The following is a 25,309-nucleotide window of genomic DNA, read 5'->3' on the forward strand; positions in this document are numbered from 1 at the left end:
TATGTTCTTGCAGTTTCTAACCTATCAACAAATTGTTTCCAAACCACAAGGGTTCAACATTTGAGCACAAACTGATTCCCAATGGATAGACAAACACATGCACATACCCTCATTTATGTTCTGTATACTGCACCAAAGTAGCTCCCTCATTCTCCTTATTACCCAGCAATAGTACTTTATCAGCTTTGCAACCATGTGATCAAGATATCACAAACATTTATGTCCTTACAGTGCAAATGTCAGGCTATTTTAAAACCATATTGACAGGGCATGGGCGCTACAAGCCACCTTGACACCATCATGGACAGCACAAATGTTCTGCAGAAATAAACCTTATATTGCCTCTCACTGAAGTATTAAGACTATTTTCTGATTTAAACTTATCCTTCGAAGACTTATGTTACTATTCTCCTATGTGGCAAATTTTCAAACAAACTGGTTAGCAATACTGTTAAGTTGTTTAGTAGAGTTTTTATGACAGCGTAGCCAATGTGCCAGTGGTACAAAAGAAGGAAGTATGTCTGAAAGTTATGTTGATAAGCCTGTTGATTTTTTAAGTGGAAAGAACAAGATAAGAAAATACACTATACTGACTCACTTATTTTTGTGAATAAACAAGACAGAAAAACAACTAAATCTTCCTATTGATTATTATCAAACTGCAAAAAAAAATAGACAAGTTCATATTATTGCAGAAAAATTGTCATGTGCGAATGCAATTAATTGTTAAGTATGTTTGGAGATGATTTTGTTAAGGGGTTAGAGAGGGTAAACATTCCTAACAATACACTGTCTCATAGGATACATGTGTCCAATGACGATGAATTCCAAAAAGTGACATTTGTACTTTGTAATTAGATGAGACAGCTGATATAACCTACCCATTTTAATTGTAAGATACCTTCATGATGGAATGGAAGAGAATGTGCTATTCTGTCATCAGTTAAGAAAATGTACAATTGGGGAAGACATTTTTAATCTAATTAATTAATACTTTAAAAGAAAACAGAGAAATTGGTCTCACTATAGTGAACTATAATGCAAAGATGGAGCAAAATCAATGACTGGGAAATCTGGAGACATTGCTGCATATATTAAAAATATTAATGAGGACATAGCATGAATATACTATGGAATATGCAAACAATTTTGGGCATCAAAGAGAATGCCACAACAATCCACAAGCATGATGCTGTCAAAATAATTTTATAAAATCAAATCCCCATTAACTGTCAAGTATTTACTATTTTACCCATAGAAATGGGCAGTTATGGATGTTACACTTCTAATGCACATAAATGTTAGGTAGCTTTCCCATAGACAGTTATTACTCATTCATTTGCACTGAGAGAAGAGTTAGTTGTCTTCTTCACTGACCATGAATGTAGAGGTGATATAACATGTCTACAAAGACTAGCATACTGAACAGGTATTTTTTCAAAAATTAAACTCAACACACCATTACAGGGTGCAAATACAAACACATTCAACATTCAAGACAAAGTAAAAAGCATGATCAAGAAACTTACATTTTGGAACCAAACAATTGAAAATAGTACTGAGTGCTTTGTGATGTTACATTATTTCTTATCAGAGAATGAACTATCTTGGGATCAGGTTGTCAGGAAAGACAATGGTGACCATCTGATATTTTTAGAAGTGACTATCGATGAATACTGTCTTGGAGCTTCCAATAAAGTAAAATTAAACTGGATTTACAACCCATTTACTATGTTTTATATCTCTAACGAACTGACAATAGATGAAAAAGAAAATTTAACTTATTTATGAACAGACTGTAGACTACAAATATTTAAAAAATTATGGCCTTATACATTTTTGACTAAAAGTAAAAAAAAATGAATTTCCATTTCTCAGAAAAAAAGCTTGTAAAATTCTCCTTTCATTTTCTACCATGTATTTGTATTAACATTTTCACTTTGTTGTTTTAAATTCAAATACAGAAATAAACTGAATGCAGGATCAAATTTAAGACTTTTAAATATATTTTACAATTTTCTTGACTATAAACATTTTAAATGAGATGTTACATGGTATTGAGCAAAATAATGCAAATTTTTGCTCGAATAAAAACCAAGATAAAAATTAAGTTTATATATTTTTATTACATTATGTTAAACATCTTTCAAGTTTACTTTATCTTATTAAAATGTTATAGTAAAAAATACGCAAAATCAACCAATCAACATTAAGCACCTACTATACGTCAGGCACTGTGCTAAGCACTGAGGATACAAAAAAAGGCAAAAGAAAGAGCTTAAAATCTAATGGGAGAGAAAACATGCAAACACACACGCATACACACACACACACACACAAAGCATGCTATATATGGGATAAAAAGGAGATAACAAAGGAAAAGCATTAGAATTAAAAGAGGTTGGGGAAGGTTTCCTATAGAAGGTGGGATTAGTTGGGACATAAAGAAAGCTAGAGATGGAAATGGCAAACCACTCCAGTATCTTCGCCAAGAAAACCCCAACTGGGGTCACCAAGACTCAGACATGACTGAAAAATGACTCAACAACAACAACAAAAAAGAAAACTAGGGAGGTCAGTATCAGAGTGGAGTGTTCTAGGAATGAGGACAGCCAGAGAAAATGCCTGAAGCTGAGAGATGGAGTGTCTTGCTAATAGAAGAGCCAGGAGGCCAATGTCACTGTATAGAAGAGTACCTGCTGGGGAGTAAGGTACAAGAAGACTGGAAAGGCAGGAGAGGACTGACTAGATTATGGAGAGCTTTGAATAACAAACAGCACATTTTATATCAGTATTTGATCCTAGAGGCCAATAGGAAGTTACTGGAGTTTACTGATGAGAAGGGGGTCTGTGGTGGGGAGGAGGGGAGGGAGAGAGAGACAGCGAGAGAGACAGAGAGAGAGAAAGTGTGTGTGTATGTGTGTGTACATGATCGGATTTGCCCTTTAGAAAAACCATTTAATAGTGGCTGAATGGAGGATGGACTGGAATGAGGAGAGACTTGAGGCAGGAAAACCAACCAGCTGACAATTGCAATAACGGAGGCAAGGACTCAGAGTGAAGAGTGAGACTTTTAATTTGTTTTGACTGACTACACATGTTTCTAACAAGGGTTTCGTTTTTCATTCTCAATTGGGGGGGGAGTTTGGGCTGAGAGGGTAAGAAGGCAAACTTTTGCTGATTGAAAAAAAATACAGTTAAAAAAGTACAAATTACACTAGTGTTGGTTATAATACATATGCTGCAAATATATTCAGTAGTATTACTACAGGAATTATCAAACATAATCCAAATAACTCAAAATATCTTTTTTCTAATTATTTTTAACTTTGTAAAATAAAATAGGAAATATTTTTAAGTGCACAGTTTCAAGTAATGGAAAGTATAAGATTTTAATTAACTATTTATGATCTATGTCAATAGAAGGTAAAAGTAGTACAGAAAATCCCAAAGAGTGGATGAGGCAAGATGTACCAGTATATATAATAATACTTTAGTTAAATGACAAATTGAGTAAGGACTTTTTTTTTGAAAATTAAAAGGATCCTAAAATTTCCAAGCTAGAAAGACCTGAAGTTTATACAGTCTAAGAAATAATGTGTTTAAGGCACTGAGAGAAAAGGGAATGCTTTTGGAGTCACCTAGAAACACTTTCTTTATATTATATGTTCATTAAAGCCGGCAGGGGCCTTAAGAAAATAATTGCGCATCTCTCAGATAAAGGATGGAGGCAGGCTGTATAGTGGAAAAAGCACAGGGTTAGGAGTTAAAGAACCTAGATTCAAATCAGCTGACCTCTCAGCAACAGGGGGGTGTTAGTCTCACTGTATGCTGTCCTCATCAGACTATCTAGAGCAGAGGGTCAGCAAACTCTAGCCGGGGTCAAGTCCTTCACCTTAGACTGTTTTTGTAAGGCCTGTGAGTTAAGAATGGCTGTTATATTTTTAAGTACAATAAAACTTTATTTACAAATATAAAAAACCATTCTCAGCCTGAGGGCCATACAAAAACAGGTTGTTTGCCAACCTTGAAAGCCGCTTACTCAATTCTAGGTGACACAATTTAAGAAGGTTACTGATAGGCTGGAATGTGCAAAAGACAGTGACCAGAATGGTGAAGGGTGTTGTCATATGATGATGAATTGAAGGAACTGAGGATTTTTAGCCTGGATAAGAGAAGACTCAAGGGAGATATGATAACTGTCTTCAGCTAGAAGGTCTGTCACTGGAAGAGGGATTAAGAGTTTTTCTGTCTGGCTCCAGAAAGCAGAACCAGGAGCAATCAATAAAAGTTGCGAAGTGACAAATTAGATTTAATGTCATGAAAAACTTCAAAACAATTAAAGCTGTCCCAAAATGGAACTACCTGCTTTGAAAGATGAAAAGGATTTCTGCTCCTTGGAAGTCAGACTTCAAGTAGACATCAGAAAATCACTTATTGCAATTCAACAAGAAAATCACTTGTTGGGTCTGTCACAGGAAGGGTTTCTTCTGTGTATGGACTGGTCCAGATTAGTGTTTCTGTGGGGAATTCTTTTTTACTTTTTCCAAGAAAATTATGTTTTCAGAATCCTGAATCCCATGAAAATCAGTTGAGAAATCAAGAAAAAGCATTATGATTCTTCTGTAAGAATTAGAGCTTGGCAATCAACACAGACATGTTACAGTTTTGAAGGAATACCCTGACATCAAGTCAAAATCAAAAGCAGAAAACAGTGGCCTGCAGAGTTAAAAGTTGAGGTCAGTATTTCCAGGAACCAAGATAGGAGCACATAGGAGAGAAGTGGTCACAATCTAATCAGTCTTGCTTGTAACTGTTGCCACATTATAAGTGTGTGTTCATGGCCCTGTCTGCTGCTAACAGAGAGTCATTCTTGCACATAAAATAAATATTAGTAAGTTTATGTATATAGCATACACAAACCCTATGAGTGGTATTCGAAGAAATGTTTTAGAAGCAAAATTAAGTTGGTCATTTCAAAATGTGATGCAATTAATATAGTACTATCTGTAGTACTATTAACCTTATTAGGAGATCTGAATATTATATTATTTGAGTACTACTCGATAACATTCAATGGCATTTTCCAGCATTTGAACATTCACTATAAGCTACAGTTCTTTGTAAATACTACTGAACTTAATACTTCTAATTTATTAAAATAAAAATTTTAAGACATCCATAATGATGAGTAAAATAAAAAATATTTGAAGTATTTTGACAAAAAGGAAATTAGCTTATTGCCAAATGTTTTCAATCATTTTCACAATATACTGTTTCATAATAAACTATGCACTTATATTTTTAATAGAAAACCTTTGAATTTTTAGTATATCAGAAAAAAGATTAACTTTTTAAAATTATAGACATAATATTATTTTTAAATGTACAAATAAAATGTTTTGAAAAATACAGAATAACTTATGATTTCAAGAATTCCAATTTCCCAAAGATTAATATCAGTCAATTTGGAAACACCTGTCCAGGTGGCCACTGAGGTCCCTTTCATACCTCAAATTATGTGATTCTGTGTTACTTTTATCAAGTCACTTAACTCTCTGGACCTCAGTTTCCTCTAATTTCCAATTTATTAAACATTAAAAAGTAAGAAACTAAATTACCCCAAACCAACAAAAAAGCCTAAGCCCTTCAGAGGTAGCTAAGTGGAACAATGGATAAAGTGTTGTGTCTAGAGCCAGGGAGAATTGAGTTCAAATGCAGCATCAGACATTTAACTAGTTGTGTGACCCTGGTCAAGTCACTTCAATTCTGTCTACCTCAGTTTTCTCAATTGTAAAATGGGGATAATTAATTCCGAGAGTTCCTCTCAGGATAAAAAGAGATAATATTTGTTAAGTGCTTAGCACAGTATTTGCTACACAGTAGGTATTTAATAAATGCTCATTTCCTTCCTTTACCACAGGCTGGTCTGCAAAGTAAATTAAATGTGTAGACTAAAAAATAGTATTCAACTAAATGCAAACAAAATAAACCACTCTGAAAAGTTGTTTGCAAAATCCTTATGAAGTACAACCTTAATGTGTTTATTGGTCCCCACTATTTTTTTTTACTTTAAGTACAACTCCCTGGAATAAAAAAGGATAAGCAATCATGTTTCTTCCTAGATCCTAGGCATAAGATCTATACAGGATCTAAATCATACAATTTTTGGACCCTCTATAAACATTAACATAACTGTTGATGTTCAATGTGAAATTCTTTCTAATGAGTAAAAAGTGGAAACAGAACTAGAGAAAGTAAATTAATGATTTTGACATTCTTGCTATAAATGAAAACAAGACAAAGCAAAGTTGCAGCTAGATGGAAAGAGGGTTCTCAGGTTCTCCATTGAGAGGCAAACAAAAAAGTTGGCAGAGTTGGTTTTATAATGTTCCCAAAGGCAACAAGAAATATTTCATGGACACTTGCAAATTTCATATCATAGTATTCATGATGAGCACAAGTAAAAAGACCACCTTGAAGATATTTGCAACTTATCCACCAATATCAGTTGCAAAGAATAAGGAAGTAAAATTCTATGCAATGATGAAACTAGAACAAATTGGTGAAAATGCAAAGATGTTAACATGTCTTATTATTTTTTCTTTAAAAATTTTATTGATATGCTTCTTTTTTTATCAACTTCATTTCCAAATAAAACCCTTTCCCTCCCCAAATCAAAGAATCATACTTTGTACAAAGAATTAAAAAAAAAAAAAAGATTCTGTAAAACTAACCATCTGTAAAGTACATTGTAGCAAAGATTTCTACAACAAATTATGCTCTACATCAGTGACACCATATTTGGACTCTAATATAACAATCCCCCTGTGCTTCACTGAGTTAAAAAATTAACACTGAAGAAAACAAAGATGAAGAAGGTGGCTGCTGGAAGTGAAACAATTTTGAAATTAGAGAGGGATCAATTTCTAACAATCTCAAGAAATAGGGGATACACAATATTTGGGAAAAGAGTATCAGGTTCTATTATTACCCCCCAAAAAAGGAAAATGAGAAAATACTAATAATTACTGATTCATATGCCAGTAATAACTACTGATTCATATTTTTAGCAACTATATAAAATCTGCATGAGAATAATCTAAACATATCAAAGGTGTAAAAGATGAAGGTATGAAAAGGGAACAAGCAAGCTTTTGCAAATGATATTCTATAGCCAACCACATCTGTCTGTCACAAACTGAAAAGTGGAAAGATTGAAAGATCCCTCTTTTTGCTTATTGTATATTGACTATAAAAAAGTATTTGATTCAACATAGCAAAATGTATCCTTAAAGACTCTTCTCCAAAAAGGTATCTTCCATTCCTTTGTTAAAGATATAATACCAGAGATAATTTTGATGATCCTCTACTTATCACTGTCAAGCAAAAGCCACAAAGGAAATGTATGTTGCCAGAGGTACTTGTAGACATCGTTGGGGATGTTGAAGACGGATATCCTATAGAAGAAGTCTTCCATATGCTCTTGTTTGTGCATAAATTGTGCTGACTGTATCAAGCCTCACAACATTTCATAGATTCTTAAATGAGATCTCTAATCACTGCAAAGAGTTCAGCTTAACCAAACATACTGGAAAAACTAAGTGGATAAATATTAACTATTATCCAGAAGAAGATATGAAGTTGGAAGGACAACCTATAAAACTGGTGCATCTTTCTAGAGAAATATATATATATATATCTGTATGTATAAATATATAAAAATAAATATAAATCTATTTATAAATATATGCATATGTTTATGTGTGTACACACATACATATAGACATATCTGTATATACACACACACACACACATATATATACACACATATAAAGTTTCTAAAATAAAATCTCATATTTTAAGTAAACTAATGCTGCTGCTACATGGCAGTGAATCATGGACTACTATAATCCTCTAAGAATTAAAACTACAGGTTACACAAAAGACAATGGAAACCTGTGGGTATGAGTAACTTGCAACCCATTACCCATTACCAACACAGAATTGTACAGGAGAGACAGTATAATGGATATTATCAGGGATATAAAGCCAGAAAAGGAGATGGGCAATTAATATATAATATTATATTAATATAATTAATCAAATGATCTTATAACTTATAATAATAAATAGCTTATAGCTAGGGCAAGGTAAAGACAGTCCAAAGTTTTCCACTGGTATCCATGTAATATCAAAACAAATTATAAGTTCAATTTTGAACATGTTAAGTTTGAAATGTGTATAAGACATCCAGCTTGAAATGACCAATATGCATTCTTTCTCTACAACATCAATCAAATATTTGTCCATCACCCTACTTCAGGTCTTCTTCATCTTGCATTTGGACTATTACAGGAGCCTTTTAATTGGTGTCAAATCAACTGAACAAGCACTTATTAAGTGTTTACTATGTGCCAATGTATTAAGCACTGAGGATACAAAGAAAGGCACGAACAGTCCCTGGCTTCAAGGAGCTCACAAGCTAACGGCTGAGACAATGTGCAAACAACTATGTACAAGCTATATATGTGTGTGTGTGTGTGTGACACACACACACACACACAGAGGATAAATAGGGAAAAAAATCCCAGAGGGAAAGGCACTAGCACTAATTTCTTTCTATCTCCATTAAAAGAAGAAGTATATTAAGGATAAAAATCCTAGAATGACAATTAGCTTTAAATTACACTAACCATAACATTTTACCGAAACCCAAAGTTTAAAAGGCACAAAACCATTAAATGCCATTGACATGCTCTTTGCCATCATATACTTTTTGCACCTTCATGTCCCACTGACATTAGGTCCATCCTGCCATTTATACCAGAATTCTGAAGCTTGTTTACTTTCTATACAATCCAAAAGTACTTAAACCCTAGACACACCCAGTAAGCCCAGTGCCACTGCCTCAATCTTTTCCCCACCCCAATACACATTCCATGCAGCTGCTAAAGTGACTTGCCTAAAATGTAGGTCTGACCATGACATTCCACCTTCTCAATAAACTACAAAGGTTCTGTACTACCTCTAGGATCAAACACAGAGTCCATTTAAAAGTTATGAAGAATAACCTGACCCCTTCCTACCTTCCCAGACTTTTTTATATATCACTTCCCTCATGCACACTATGGTTTGGCAATACTGGCCTTCTTGCTGTGTCTCACAAAGAACATATATGTCTCAGTGCCCTTACACTGTCTCTTGGAATTCTAGGTTTCCTTCACCATACAGCTCAAACACCAACTTCTACATGAAGTCACTGCTGATTCTAAGTGCTGGTGCTCTCTCTCCTCTATATTTAAATATGTGCATGCTATCTCCTCTATTGGAATGCAAGCTCCTCAAGGGAAAAGACTTTAATTTTTGTCTTTATATCCCCAGGACTCAGCATGGTACCTGGAACCTAGGAGCTACTTAAATTGGTTTGTTGGTTGGTTAGTTTTGTGTTAATGAACTTCTTTCTAGCCTTATTTTGAAGGCTGGTCTCCTTATTTGAGGTGGGGATAAAGGAAACACAAGGCAAGAAATCCTGTTTACTTTCTCATCGTCATTCTGTCGCCCCTCAATTAATTTCATCCATTAAGCATTTATTTAGCACCAACTCAGTGCAAGACAGTGCCAGATGCTTACAATACAAAGACAAATATGAATGAAGGAGTTTACAATTGTTCCATCATAATAAACTGACATCTTTATTTTCCAATATCTGTTAAGTTCATTCCCTTCTTTCCTCCAAATTAATACCTTAGAGCACCTACATACATACAATAGCCTTCTAGTTGGTTATCTTGCTCCCACTACTATACACAAATGCCAAAATTACCTTCTTCAAATATAATTTCCATATCATCATTTGCTCCAAAAATTACAATGGCTTCCTAGATCTTACCATATTAAATAAATGCTAATTCCAGGATTTAGTACCATCAACCCAAACTTTTTAACTTTCTCATTCATTATTCCTTCTGTAACAGTCAAGTCAATCTGCTTTTCTTACACTTTCTAGTTCCTACTCCCCCCAAATGCCGCTTATGCCATTCCTGCTACTTGAAATACTGATCTCTCTTCTTCTCACCAATGCTCGTCCACTACACCCATAAAGTTAGAGCAAAATAATGATCTTTTTATAAATCATATAGCTCACTTAATCATTTTATTGATGAGGAAACTAAGCCCCATACAGATTAGGTCCCTTGCTCAAGGTCACACAGCTAATATACATAGTTTCCTGATTCCTAGTCCTGTTTTCTTTCTACCACAAAAACTCCTCCAAGATATGTTCTTACTTACAATTAACCTTACTCCCACTCTAAACACTACTTTATTAAGCATCCTTCTAGTATTTATATATTTTCATTTAATTACATTGCCCTTATTGAGATGTTGCTTTGTGCTGGCTCAACGATTACTTCTTTTTGCTTGTCACTGAACTAAATTATAAACTACTGACCTTTTTTTTGTTTCTTCCAATAGCATTTTGTAACAGTGCTCTCAATACAGTGGGCAATAAATTACTAGCTAATTTAAAAAGTCAAATAGGATTGAACATATATAGCTTTATCCACAAGACTATTATATTTCATCAATACAAAATAAATAATAACATGTTAACATCCACAAAAGCAGCTATGTTCCAGTAATCTCTAAAGTAAAATGTCTCTTTATAGGAATCTCTGGCAAAACAGTGAGTTACTCAAATTGAATGATATGATGGATTTAGAAACTGGGAGAAAGACAGGCATATGAACATCATAATGAGGAAGTTTATACCATTCTCCTCTGAATTTATAATATCATTAGAGGACTAAAGTAATAGAGACCTCCAAATGATCAAAACTTCACAATGAAAGAACTCCATTCTAACTTTAAAACTTATGCAATCTTAAAAATGCATTTTCTCCTCAGACATTTCCTTAATTGTACTTTTCACTATAAAACTTGTTACTGTCATAGTAATGATTCATGATGTCAACAAAATACAATCTAGGGGCAGCTAGGTTTAGAAGTGGATAGAGTACCAGCCCTGGAGTCAGCCGGACCTGAGTTCAAATCTGTCCTCAGGCACATAACACTCACTAGCTGTGTGACTCTGGGCAAGTCACTTAACCCTAATTGCCTCACCAAAAAAAAAAAAACAAAAAACAAAAAAAACCCCAAAACCAAAAAACAGTCTATTTTTAAATATTCCCAAACAATTACATTTAACTTTGATGACAGTTCTAGAACTTTATTTCCAAAGCCATTTATATTTCACCCAAAATCATCATTTTTAGAGCAAAAGGAGTATATTTCTATTTCTGAATATTCTCTGATCCCTGAGTTTTCATAACATTGCTCTCTCTTGCTTTTTTTCTATCTAAACACTTCAGTTTTCTTTGCTGAATTGTTTCCTTGTGTTGCCCTCTTACCACGGGTGTCATCTAAGGTTCTTTCATATAGCTGCTGCTTTGCTCCCTTGACTCTCTCTCTCTTAACAATTTCACCATCTTTCATGGTTTCAGTTTAAGTTTCTAAGAAGATGATTCTCAGACATATACAGAGAGCCCTACTTACTCTTCTAAGTTCCAATCTAAGTTCACAACACTAACTGCTTGATTATCTCCACCTAGATGTTTCAAGGCATCTCAAACTCAACATGTTTTCTCCTCTACTGAACTGCCTCCTTTCTCTCCAGGTATCACTTGCCTAGTCACCCAGAATCACATTCTCAGAGTTATCTTGAACTCTCTTCCCCCTTACCCCACATATCCATTCAGTTGCCAAATCTGCTATTTCTTTCTTTACAACATTGCTAGCATCTGACTTTCTCTGTACTCACATGGCCATGACCCTAGTTTGGGCCCTAATCACCTCTACGTTAAGCTATTACAATAGCCTCCTTACTGGTTTGCCTGCCTTGAGACTATTCTAATCCTCTCACATTGCTGTTTCCTAAAATGAAGGAATGATCATATTACTCCTCTATTCACAAAAATCCAGAGAAGAGAGAACATGCAGAAATATAAATTTACTTTGTATCCCCAATGCCTAGCACACAAATGCTTACTGATTGATGGATTCCAAACTTCCTATTTCTGTTAAATGTACAGCCATCCTTTCAATCCATCCAGGCTTCCAAACCTCAGTCACTCTTAACTCTTCTCTCTCCCTCACATTACCAATAATCCATTTTACTTCCATGACATCTCTCACATATATATCTTAGTTTATCCAGTTGCATGTCAATAAATATTTATTAAGCACCTACTACTTGTCAAATGCTAGGTATACAAAGAAAGGCAAAAACAGTTCCTACCTTTGAGGTGGTCACAATCTAACTGAGGGAGACAATATGCAAACAACTATATACAAACAAGCTATATATAGGATAAATTGAAAATAATTAACAGAGGGAAGGCACTAGAATTAAGAAGAACTAGGAAAGGCTTCCTGTAGAAGGTAGGATTTTAGCTGGAACTTGAAGGAAGTCGAAGAAGCTAGTAGGTGGAGATGGATAGAGAACATTCCAGCTACAGAGAACAGGCAGAGAAAATGCCTGTGCCAAGAGATGGAGTGTCTTACTGGTGGAACAGCAAGGAGGCCAATGTTCCTGGATCAAAGAATATGTGAATGATAGTGGTCAGTATTCTTTATCACATATCACCTGGATTATTCCAAAAGTTTCCTAAATAAACACTCTGTTTCCAGTATCTCCCCTCATGTCCACCAAACAATTACTAAAAGAAACTTTCTAAAGGACAAGTCTTGCCATATCACTCCCTGGTAAAGAAATTTCAGTGCATTTCTATTGCCCCTAAGATAAAAAACAAACTCCTCAGTTTGACATTTAAATCTTTTCACAATCTGGTTCCTGTCTACCTTTCCAAGCTTACCACACATAACTTCTACTAAAATACTCTCTTTTGCAGTCAAACTGGTCTACCTGCTATTCCCTGAACTCTGCATTCCATGCCTTTCCTGATTTCCCTAGCTGTGAGTGCTCTCCCTTTTCTTCAAATTATCAGGTATACAGTTTTAGAAGATGACTGCTTGAAAGGAGACAGACAGTTCAGCTCCTCCACACCTACTCCAGCAAAAATCTAAAAATCACATCAAGTCAAATAATGATCAAGAAATCTAATAAGCAGCTATAATAAATGTAGCTTATTACTCCCACCCCAGAACTGCACAAAAAAGTCAGCCAGAAGCTGACTAGAGATAGGAAAGGGGGTTCCCATAAAAACCAGTTGCCTGAACAGGCCAACAAGCATGCAGCCTCCCCAGCATGAGCCTCCAGGGCTCCAAGTACAGAGGCAGCAAGGGCAGAGAGCTTCCAAAGAAAGCCTCAGGGTGACTGGAAACCTATTGTTGGGACCTCAGAAATGACCTGGAATACACTATAATGAACATTGTGCTGGCAGAATGGGATATCCCAAACCCTTGGGCTCCAAGGCATCTAGCACTCTGTCCCGAAAAGTCAGGAGGGCCGTGAAGATACAGCACTCTGATCCTTAAAGATCTAAGGGACCCTAACTTCTGGAAATGAAGGTGCACACAGAGCAAGACCAAGCAGGGCAGACTATCCTCACCCAAAAGGGGAAGGAAAGGGAATAAGCATTTATATGGTGCCTACAATGCAGGCACCGTGCTAAGCATCTTTTACAAATATTATTTCAATTGATCCTCACACAACTCTGTGAGGCAAGTGCTATTATTATTTCCATTTTACAGTTGAAGAAACTGGGGCACACAGATGTTAAGTGATTTGACCAGGGTCACACAGGTAGTAAGTGTCTGAGGCTGGATAGGAACTCTGGTCTTCATGACTCCAGGCCCAGCAGTCTATCCACTCTGCCACCATAGCAGGAGGCAGATGCCTAGTCCTGACACAAAGATGCAATTCAGGAACTAAGACTAGAGAAAAAACAAAGAAAACATCAACCACTGTGATAATACTAAATCTAAAGTCAGAGGACCTGGATTCTAATTCTAGTTCTGCCACTTAAAGGCTGTCTAACCTTGGACAAAGCTCTTAGCCTCTCTCAGGCTAAGTTTCTTCATCTGTAAAATGAGGAGACTAGACTAAAAGACTGCTCTATTTCTAAATTCTCTGATCCAAAAGGAGTTAAATACATGTCTTTTAGATCTTTTGTTTCCTCTACAATGCCCCTCAGTACAATATGAGCCCTTATTTAATATTGGTTGACTTAACAAAAACTTTCAATGACCTTAGCCAGGAATATTATTATCAAATTTATATTCATTCTATTTTTTCTTATAAATAAAGATCCTTGCTTAGAGTCAAGATGGCTCAGGTTTAATAAATGAAAAAAGGAGTAGCTATTAGAATCAGGTACTAAGACTCAATGGCTACAGCCAAAGATGAGGAGAAGGTAATTGGGGATTAGATATTGCACATATCTCTCTGAAATCAAGGAAGCAAGTAAACTCAAAGGCTACAAAGGTCAAATAGTCTCCATGCCTATAGCTAAAGGTAGAATTCTGGAAATAATTAAAAGCAAAAGCTCTGGGGTCAAAGGCCAAGCTCCCTTGGACTAGTTCTGGGAGAGGCTCTTGCTTTTGGAAGCTGAGAGTATAATCAAAAGACATATGGCTCAGGGATGGCTTTTTCTACATTCACTGCTCTCTTAACTCTGGGATATGGACTAGTACAGATGCCACAGTTACAATACCCAATTAGTCAGCAATGTCCCAAGGTATTTGGCTACCTGGTATGTGCCAGGTTATTTGAAAGTAAGGAAAAAGGATGCATTACAATATTATATCATTTGTAATCTATAACAAAATCTAACACTTAATTGATTACAATGGAATTGTTCATAGAATCCTGGAGTTGAAAGGAGCATACTAATGCACGGTGGGTGAGGCTGTGAATTGATTTAATTTTGCTGGAAAACAATTTGAAGTTATATTAAGAAGTCATTCAACTGTACAGACATTTTCACCCAGAAATACCACTACTAGGCATATACTCCAAGGATGTCAAAAGACAGAGTAAAAGGTTTTTAGCCATATATACAGAATTTGTGTATTTTAGAGTACTTTTTGTAGTAACAAAGAACTGGAAGGAAAGTAGGGGCCCATCAACTGGGGAATGGCTGAAATAACTGTGGTAAATGAATGTAATGGATATTTATTACATAGCAAGAAATGACAATTCTGAGAAAATCAAGAAGATTTAAATGAACTGACACAAGTAAGCCAAGAGGACAATTTATGCAATAATTTAAAGGAAGAAAACACTGAGACTTTGGAACTTTAATAAATGCAGCAATCAATCACAACTTTGGAGGAACAATTAGTTCAGAGGTATTCAGGTAGTGAACTATAGGTGCAAAACGAGAAAATTTTCAGATATGTCTAAAGTATTGATTTGTTTTGCTTAACTGTACTTGTTTAAAAAAAAGGGTTATCTGGGGAAGGGGAGAATATACTGGAAAGTGACAATGATGTGAACTTCTCCCATCTTTTTTTTTTTTAAAGAATTGGAAAAGTTCATAGACTCCAAACTCCTTACCACCATGTAGGAATTCTATCTCTCAAACATATCTAACAAGTGATTTTTCAGCCTCTACTTAAATACTTCCTGTGACAGGAAACTCAATACCTCATAAGGTTAGCCTTTTCCACCATGGAGTAACCTTATTTGTTATAAAGTCACATATATATTAAAACAAACCCAATCTTAAATTTCAGCACATTGGACCTAGTTCTCTATCAGTCCAATCCATCTTTCACATTATAGTTCTTCAAACATTTGAAGAAAACTAACCTATCCTCCAAGTCTCTTTTCCCATGCTCCTCCAAAAGTTTTTTTATGTAACATGGTTTCAAATTTCCTTAAATCCTATTATCTCACCTCTAAATAAACCATCATTTATCAATATCCCTCTTAAGTGAAGCATCTATAATTTAACATACTTCTCTACATATGGGTCTGACAAGTACTAAACAGAGTGGGATTATTAACTCCCTTCTATTAATGTCTTGGACTTCTTTTGTTTCCCATGTACCAATAAAAACTTTCAGTACCTGTGTGTATATCAAGTATTTTCTAACTTAAACATTATAACCATGATGAAAACCATTACAGTTAACCCATCTCAACTTCCATGGACTAACTAGTGGTATTCTTATTTCCAAACAATACTTCTAACATGTTATTAGCAGAGAAAAACTCTCAGTATCTCATTAGATCAGTAATAAAGGCAGCTATGTGGTATCTGGATAGAAAGTCAAATTTGGAGGTAGGAGGAACTGAGTTCAAATCTTAAAACTGACACTTGCTAGCTGCGTGACCCTCAGTAAGTTATTTAACCTCTATTAGTCCCAGTTTCCTCATCAGCGATATGGAGATAATAACAGTATCTACCTCATAAGGATGCTGTGAGGATCAAACTAGATAAGATATGTAAAGAACTTTGCAAACTTTAAAGCAGTATATAAATAGTAGATTATCAATCAATCAGTTTATCAGTCAACAAGTAGTTTGTAACTGCTTACTATGTGTGCTAAGTACCAGTCCCTGTCCTCAAGGGGCTTGCATTTTAGTGGGTGAGATAACATGTAAGTAACTAGGTACATGCAAGACATATACAAAGTATATGGGAGATGATCTTAGAGAGATCCAGAAAAGGCCTACTGCATAAAGTAAGATGAGTTGAGTCATAAAGGAAGTTAGGGAAACTAAGAGAAATAAGGGGACAGAGTATTCTGCTTAATAAGGGGGGGGGAGTAAGCACAAAAGCATGGAGTCAGAGATGGAGTGTCATATTCAAGGCACTACAAGTAAGACAACGTAGGTGGTTTAAAACGTGTTTGGAGGGGAGTTAAAAAAAAAAGGGCCCAGTCTAAGAAGATTGGAAAGGTAGGATGGGACCAGGTTATGAACAATTTTAAATCCAAACAGAGCAATTTATATTTGATCTTGAAGTTACTAGGGGGCCACTAGAGGTCACTCAGCCGGGGACTGTTGTGGCCAGACTTAGACTAGAAAAATCACTAAGGCAGCCGAATGGAGGATAGATTAGAATGAGGAGATATTTTAGGGAGATAAGATCAGTCAGATAAATATTGCAATAGTCCAGGTGAGAAATAATGAGGGTCTGAACTAGGTTACTGGCTGTGTGAGTGAAAGGAAGGGAATACATAAGCAATGTTATGACGGTAAAAACAAGAATATCTGACAAGACACTGGATATGTGGTGTGAATGCAAATGAGTTGTTAAGGATGACACTCATGTTGGAAACCTCGGTGATTGGTAGGATATTGGTACCCAAGACATAACAGAAAAACTGGTAAAAGAAGGATTTGGTGGGAAAGATAATGAGTTCTATTTTAAACATGTTGAGTTTGAGATACCTATTGGACATTCAATTTAAAATGTCCAAGAGGCAGTTGGTGGCACGTGACTGTAGCTGATGGGAGAGACTAGGGCTGGTTATAAAGCTCTAGGAATCATATGCATCAAGATTATAATTGAACCCATGAGAGTTGATGAGGTTACAAGTAACCTCATTTACAAGTAAGGAGAACAGACAAGAGGGCCCAGGACAGAGCCCTAGAGAGCATCCTTAATAAGTAGACTGACATGGATGAAGAAGAAACAAAGGAGACACTGAGAAGGAGAAGTCGGACAAGTAGGAGGAGAACCAAAAGAAAACAATATCATGAAAATTTAGAGAAGAGAGTATGTAGGAGGAAAAAGTGATCAACAGGGTCAAAGCCTGCAGAGATGTCAAAAAGGATGAGGATCTAGAAAAGGACAGTAGATTTGGCAATTAGGAGATCACTGGTAACTTTGCATTTTGCTGAAGTGGGATGTAATGAGGTACATTTGGAGGAACTGATTTTGGCAATAAAAAGGATCACCTCTTTATCCAAGATAGGAGTGAAGGAAGAAATAATGGGGGTGGGGTGGGGAAATGTTTGAATGATACGAGATGAGGAGGAGAGAAGCAAGAGCTCTTAGCCAGCAGCCTTTATTTTTTTAGTGAGGTTATGAGATGAGGTCCTCAGATGAGAGGGTAGGAGAGGCCAGACAAGAAGATTTGGAACAGTTGCTGTAAAGAGTGCTACTGAAGTGATTAAGGAGGAATAAAATGTTTGCCTTGCTGCAGTGAGAGACCAGTTGAGATCAAATGACAAAAATTTATGGTGCACTCAATAGTTTTGTGATTTCTTCCAGCTGTCTTCAATATCACATAAATAAAAGAGAAGGAGGTAGATGTTGTAATTATTTTTTAAAAAGATTCTAAAGTAATCCTAAAACACACTCAATGTAGAAACATAAGTCAAATTTAGTAAAAATAGTCACAAAGTATTTTGAGTTCTAATGATGAATTTTTCAGTCACACAAATAATACAAAAAAATAATGCACCCTGCAAGCATTTATTACAAAATCATTAACCAAGTAAACCACTACAAGTTAACCTCATTTTATGCATTATCTGTAACAGCTGTGTAAAATGATCACTGGCATACTGAATCATATTTTCCCACCAATTTATCTGAATTAATCTGAAAGTTATTTCCACAAAAAAATTTGGGCCCCAAGACATAACAAAAACTACACAAAGAATCACAGATTTTGAGCTGGAAGGGTCCTTAGAGGTCATTAAAGAGTTACTGAAGATTCCTAATATCCACATGTAGGAGCATTTGTCAATAGACATTTAGTTCTCACACATCTACTGTATAAAACATTAAAAGAAAAATGAACCCACCACTCATCAAAAAGTACACATACATAAAATACTAGTCATTCCCATTTAATCAGAAAAACTCACTGACTCCATGGGATTTTAATATTCAACAACAAACATTATTTTAAAGCCTTCAGTATGGTTCTAGGCCCCATGGGGGTAGGGGGTTGGAATCTAGTAAAAACTAACATTTATATAGAGCCATTTGCAAAGCATTCTGTGTGCATTATCTCACATGAGCCTTACAAGAACCTAAGCAAGTTTGGTACTATTGGTATGGTCATCCCCATTCTACAGGATTCCCATTCTGTACAAGAAACTATAGAGACATAAGACATCTAAACAGATTTTAATAAAAAATATGAAATATGCAAGAGTTCCTTTCTTGCTGCTCACATACATGCCCAGATATTCCCTAGCATAAAAAAAAAAAATCCCCTTCACTTGATCATGCCATACCTTTAAAGCTTACATCTTTTTTTTTTCCTCGAAGTCAAAGCTCCTAGGGAAAAAGGCCATCTACACTTATTGCCAATTAATAATAAATAATAGCGGCAGGAAGGTAGTGTAGTGGATAGAGCACCAGCCTTGGAGTCAGAAGGACCTGAGTTCAAATCTGGCCTCAGACACATAACACTTACTAGCTATGTGACCCTGGGCAAGTCACTTAACTCCAATTGCCTCACCAAAAAAAAAAAAAAAAAAAAAAAAAAGAAAAGAAAAGAAAGGAAAAAAAAATAATAAATAATACCTAGCATTTAATGCTTTACAAATATTATCTTATTTGATCCTCACAACAATCCTGGAAGGTAATTGCTATAATTATCCCCATTTTACAGATGAGGAAACTGAGGCAAATAGAGGTTAAATGACTTGCCCAAGGTCACACAGCTAGATTAAAGTATCTGAGGCACTATTTAAACTGAGCTCTTCCTGACTTCAGGCCCAGCCCTTTATCTACTGTGCCACCAGCTGCCTCATAACACACTCTTTTTCAACTACCTGAAAACTAGCTTCTGATTTCATCACTCTCTTCAAACTGCTCTCTCCAAGGTTGCAAATGATATCTTAACCACTAAATAAAATGTCCTTTTTTTAGTCCTAATTCATCTTGACTTTATTGTACCTTTTGACACTGCTGACTATTCCTTCTTCTTGGATAATTTCTAACCTTTCATAACAAAGCTCCCACCTGGTTTTCCTATCTCTTAGTCTGACCAACCCATCTCAGTCCCCATTTGCTGGAACATCATCTACTATGTTCCTCTTGCACCCTTATGGGTATCACTTAAGACTCTTGCACAGGGTCCTCCTCCTCTTCCGTACTCTCTCTCTTGATGATCTTATCATCTCTTAGGGATTCAGTTTGTCTCTATGAAATAACTGTAAGATCTACAAATCCATCCCTAGTTTTTCCTGGACTCCAATCCTCTACCATCAAATGATTGCTAAATAGATCCACTTAGCTCTCAAACTCATCAAGTCCAAAATGCAAATCATTATCTTTCCTCTAAAACCAAACTTTTTCTTAACTTCTTTATTTCTGTTGAGGGCACCATCATACTTCCAGTTGCCCAGTTTCCCAATGTCAGAATTATCCTCAACTCTTCCCTTCCCATATCCAATCAGTTGCTATGTTGCATGATTCTATTTCCACATCTTTCATGTCCGTCCAGTTGTCTCTATTCAGATTCCCATCACCATGATTCAGGTCCTTATCAACTCTAGCCAACTGTCTCCATCCTCTACCCTCTCCAATACATTTTCTTCACAGTTGCCAAACTGGTATTCTTAAAGCACAGGTCTGACCATGGCATTCCCGTGCTCAAAATGTTTAAGTGACTCTAGGCTAAAAAACAAAGTTTTTATTTGGCATTCAAAACTCTTCATGATCTGCCTCCAACCTTTCTTTCCAGAATGATTTCACATTACTCCTATTTATAAACTCTCCAGGGGTAGGGAACCTGCAGGCTCTAGGCCACATGTGACCCTCTAGGTCCTCAAGGCCAAAGGTTCCCCATCCCTGGATGACTGTATTCCAGAAAACTGGCCTACTTACTATTTCACCAAGACAATATTTCACCTCCCATCTTTGTGTCTCTGCACAAGCTGTCTTCCCATGGCTAGAATGCTTTTTGTCTTCAACTCTCCTTTTAAAATCCCTCACTTCTTTCAAAGCTCAGGTGTCTCCTCCTACACAAGGCCTCTCCTGACCCTCCCATTTATTAGTGTCCACCAAAATTATTTTATATATTTGGTATTTACTTATCTATGGACATGTTTCCCCCCCAACAAATATGTTTCTTGAGGGAAGGTACTATTTTGTTTTTCAAAGAAGGTGATTAATAAATTGTTAAATGAACTGAACTTGGGGTGAGGTGGAGTTATGTCAAGCAGAGCTTCTTGGAGAAGGTTGTAGAATCTTAAAAAGTTAAATAGGATTCTAAGAAAAAGAAGGGCAGTTTTGTTGTTCTTTTTGGGGTAGAGGAAGCATTCTTGGCTCATATCATTACCCCAGATATTTATTTAGCTGAGTACACTAACTGGAAAAGTCTTACAAAAAATTTTTTTTCAGATGTCTAGTTCTTTAATTTGCATCTCAGTAGAGATTATTCACTTATTTATCAATGTTTATTGTTTCTAATACTGTAGTTAAATAATTGACAGAGGTTCTAATACTTCTTACCCAAGAAGATAATGCAATGTTGGTTAACAAAATAGGAAATATTTCAGCAGCTTTCTAAGATCACTCAAGGCAACCCCTATAAATACCCTGTTAAAAATCATTAGCTCATTATAAGCCTAAGGGCAATACAATGATTCCTAAAGTCCACTTGGTTCCCTTCTTTTTCAGTTCTAGCAAGTATATATATATATATATATATATGGAGGCAACTGGAATTGTGACTTGCTCAGGGTCACACAGCTAGTAAGTGTCTGAGACTGGATTCAAATTCAGATTCTCCTGACTTAGGGAGTTTATTTTAGATGAAAAGTTCTGAATTCAGTAACAATTGCTCCAAGCACCCAATTAGGAAAATTACTAAAACCTAGCAAAGCTCTCTATCTAATCTTACATTTATATCTGTCTCCAGTTATTCCTTGTCTTTCTAGTAGAAGCAAAATTCAGTTTTCAGGAAACATTTGTGCAACAAAACAGATTATATTACAGTATCTGTGGACAAGCATCTAGACTGGAGGTTAGCGAAAAAAGCTTGTCTTTTCTTAGGACTTCCCTCAGACTGGGTCCTCCTCTCTGGGAGACCCACACAGTCAAAGACTCTCCTAGATATCTCACTTCTCTGACACAGCTCCCTTTGCTCCATGTTTGCTCTAAGCTCTCAAACCAGAGCTCGGTATCTCTTTTTTCCCCCTTAATTCTGAGATAGTTTCTCTCTTTCATACAAATCGTTTAGGCCATGCTCCAGTCTTTCACACAGTAGCTCTGAACAATTAAAGATGGTGCACTGGTCCTGTTCACTCAGTTATGAATATAATAATTCAACCAAAAAGTATTCTCATCTAATCAAGGCACCAGAGCCAAATGGGGTGGTTTCAACATCATCCTTACACTTGCTTCAAGGAACACATACAACCATGTTGCTAATCATTGTACTCACAAATTCTTCCATTAGAACACATCTCTAATTTTACAATTATAACTTAAAAGAAAATAAGATTTGTTTTATTGAAAATTATTAATAAAATCTGAGTAATTACCAGACACTGTGTGGGACACAAAAAGGTATAAGACCTTTCCCTTGCTCTCTCCAGTTGGGGAGATAAGTTATATACACAAGCATTAAACAACTTAAGAGTTAAGTAACAATAGATGTTAAAAAGCAATATATAATTAATTGCTATGAGTAACAGAGGCAATATATGTCCCAACTGAGTTCAGAGAACACCCAAGATCAAATGATTCATTTTGTAGTAAATATTTAACATCTTCTTAGACAATAAAAGAAAGGGCTATTTGGCTTTTTTTTTTCTTTTTTGGTAAATGCAACTCATACACAACTATCTTGCTTTACATTAGTCATGTGTTCTTTAAAAAAAAATTGCATGTCTTCCCCCTCAGTCAGATATTTTAAATGCACTAAGAGAACTTGCTTTATCATTAATCTTTTTTGTAAAGTAAATAATGACATTTGTGGATTAACTGAACTTTGTGTAAATTTAGATTTATATGCTATATGTATATATGCTTGCATAAAGCAAGGCATGCCTGTATCTAACATATAATAGCTATCTCCCCTTGAAAAATAAGGAGAATATGACAGGATAATATGATGAGTAAATACAAGATGTTTTCTTAAAATACAAGACCAGATGTTTTCTTAAAAGTTTATAAAGTTTCCCCCCAAAATAAGTTAGATCTATTAGAAGATGTTTATTTCAGGACAAACCTCTACATAGATCATAACTATATAATCATTCCACCAATGTCTATATGATTCAGCCAAATGAATTCACACTTTTAGAAAGAACAAATCAATCTGTGAATCATTTCAAAATTCCTTTAATTCTATAATCTTTTTCTTCAATTTGTCAGATATCATATTAAAGCTCTTAGCAGGGGGCAGCTACGTGGCACAGTGGATAGAGCACTGGCCCTGGATTCAGGAGGACCCGAGTTCAAATCTGGCCTCATACACATAACACTTACTAGCTGTGTGACCCTGGGCAAGTCACTTAATCCCCATTGCCTAACCCCCCCCTGCAAAAAAAAGGCTCTTAGCATAGTTGTAGGCACTTACTAATGTTAAAAAATATTGCAGCCATGAAAAACTAATTTCACAAATACTATTACTTTGTATTTTTCCTAAGCAAGTGGAATGAAATAACTGTGTACACCAAATTTAATACAAGAGTTTTAAAAAATCATTTATTTTGTTAAGTATCTTTGGTCCCTTACTTAAATAACTTTCTGAAAAAAGTAATGAAATGGATCTTTAAGTTAGCATACACAGTATACATTCATCCCTCACTGCAAAGGAATGAAAATTCAATTACACAAAACTGATAGGAGGTAACTTTCTATGATTTTCTAAATTAAGTGTTCAAATAATTCAGAAACAATGCATGAGACAAAAAGACATAAGACTTGGAAATTAGTTAAGTGTGTGGCCACTGCCACATATCTAACAACAAATTTATCAAGCAGGAAATCTCAAGTAAAACACCCAACTTTTAGTCTCTTGCATGCATCAAAAGCCAACTGCAGAATGAATACAATAGTATTTTACATTTCTATATATTATAAAAGAGTAAACAGGCATTTTCCCCAAAAAAACCCTAACAACAAAAAGGCAACTGGAAAAAAACACCTTTAAAAATTATGAAAATCAAAAGTTAAAAAAAATATTTCCTTGACTAAACAGAGAAACTCATGGAAAAAGCTGGAGGCCAGAAGAGTACAATAATTGTTTGTACTTAGTACCCAGCCCAGAGAGGAACTGTGTTTATTTAGCTCACACCTTCTTCAACACACGCATCCCTAGCAAAATCTAGATACAGTTGCAAGATGCCTGTAAATACTTCCTTAAGAATACAATGGAAATAAACTTTAAATTGAGGGATACTAAAGAAACGTGATACTTTTTAGACAAGCACTTTTGGGGCCGTGAAATGCTTCTAACTCTCCCAGATACTGTTCCTAACCACAGTCTTCTAAAACTGTTGCAGATTCCTCATTTCCACAATTCCCCCCACCCCGTCAACACATTTTTCTAAAAAGTGGGCCCACCATACAAAATTAACAAGCTCAAGAGGTCCACCCTGCATTCTTAAAGCCTGTCTTCCTAACAGGACCGAATCAGTGTAAAACCCAGAACCTAGTTAGTGATCCACAGGCCCATAACTGCTACCAATAGGCGCTGTGCTTATTCCAGCGAGTGACAGCCCCGAGAGTTGACAACAGCGCGTTTGCGGGCAGCACCCCCGACACCCGACAGGTCTTCATGATGCCGAGGCCTTCCTGGAGCTCCATCCCTGCTCTCCAGTGACCCCAACACTCCGTACCTCCATCTTCCTCCAGGCAGCGGCCCAGCTGCCACATGTATGCTCCCCCCCCTTCAAGCCCAACCCTTCACCCTTGCATTGAAATCACCACCACGGCACACACACACACATACACACACACACACACACGCATGCACGCGCGCGCACACACGTACCTGGCTCCAAGGACTGCAGGGGGCGGGGGGCCGTCACCGCCACACCGGGACGTCAGTGCCTGGCTAGGTCGAACCTGGGGAGGCCTTTCCTGGTGCTCCACGGCCCCAGGGGGGCCTCCGCGATCCTCCGAGGGGGCTGGGCTGGGGGGCGCCCCCACCTTCGGCCCACCCCCCTCCCCCTTCACGGCCTGTCACCGCTCCCCCCCGGGGGCTGGGGGGGAGGGAAGGGAGCGCGGACCCGGGCGCGGGTGACAGCGGAGGGACCCCCGAGAGAGGAGGGGAGGAGACGAGGAGGCCGGTCCGGGTCGGAGAAACGAGTCGGTCACGCAGCGGGCGGCCGGCGAGGGCCAGGCCCGTCTCTCACATGGAACTCCCGCCGGCGGCGGCGAGGAAAGGGCAGCCCGCCGTCCCCCTCCTGCGG

At 36.6% G+C, this 25,309-nt stretch overlaps 1 protein-coding gene across 1 annotated transcript in view; it reads right to left on the minus strand.

Annotated features, from left to right (window-relative positions):
* MAP3K2 (mitogen-activated protein kinase kinase kinase 2) overlaps positions 1-24,991 on the minus strand; it is a 101,370-nt gene extending 76,379 nt beyond the window's left edge. The window contains exon 1 of the mRNA XM_027854764.1: positions 24,889-24,991. The gene's annotated coding sequence lies outside the window, so the exon portion shown is untranslated. The remainder of the gene's footprint in view (positions 1-24,888) is intronic.
* Positions 24,992-25,309: the final 318 nt, after the last annotated feature.

The sequence above is a fragment of the Vombatus ursinus genome, unplaced genomic scaffold (assembly GCF_900497805.2).
Source record: "Vombatus ursinus unplaced genomic scaffold, bare-nosed wombat genome assembly UNPS02010548.1, whole genome shotgun sequence".
Classification (NCBI taxonomy): Eukaryota; Metazoa; Chordata; class Mammalia; order Diprotodontia; family Vombatidae; genus Vombatus; species Vombatus ursinus.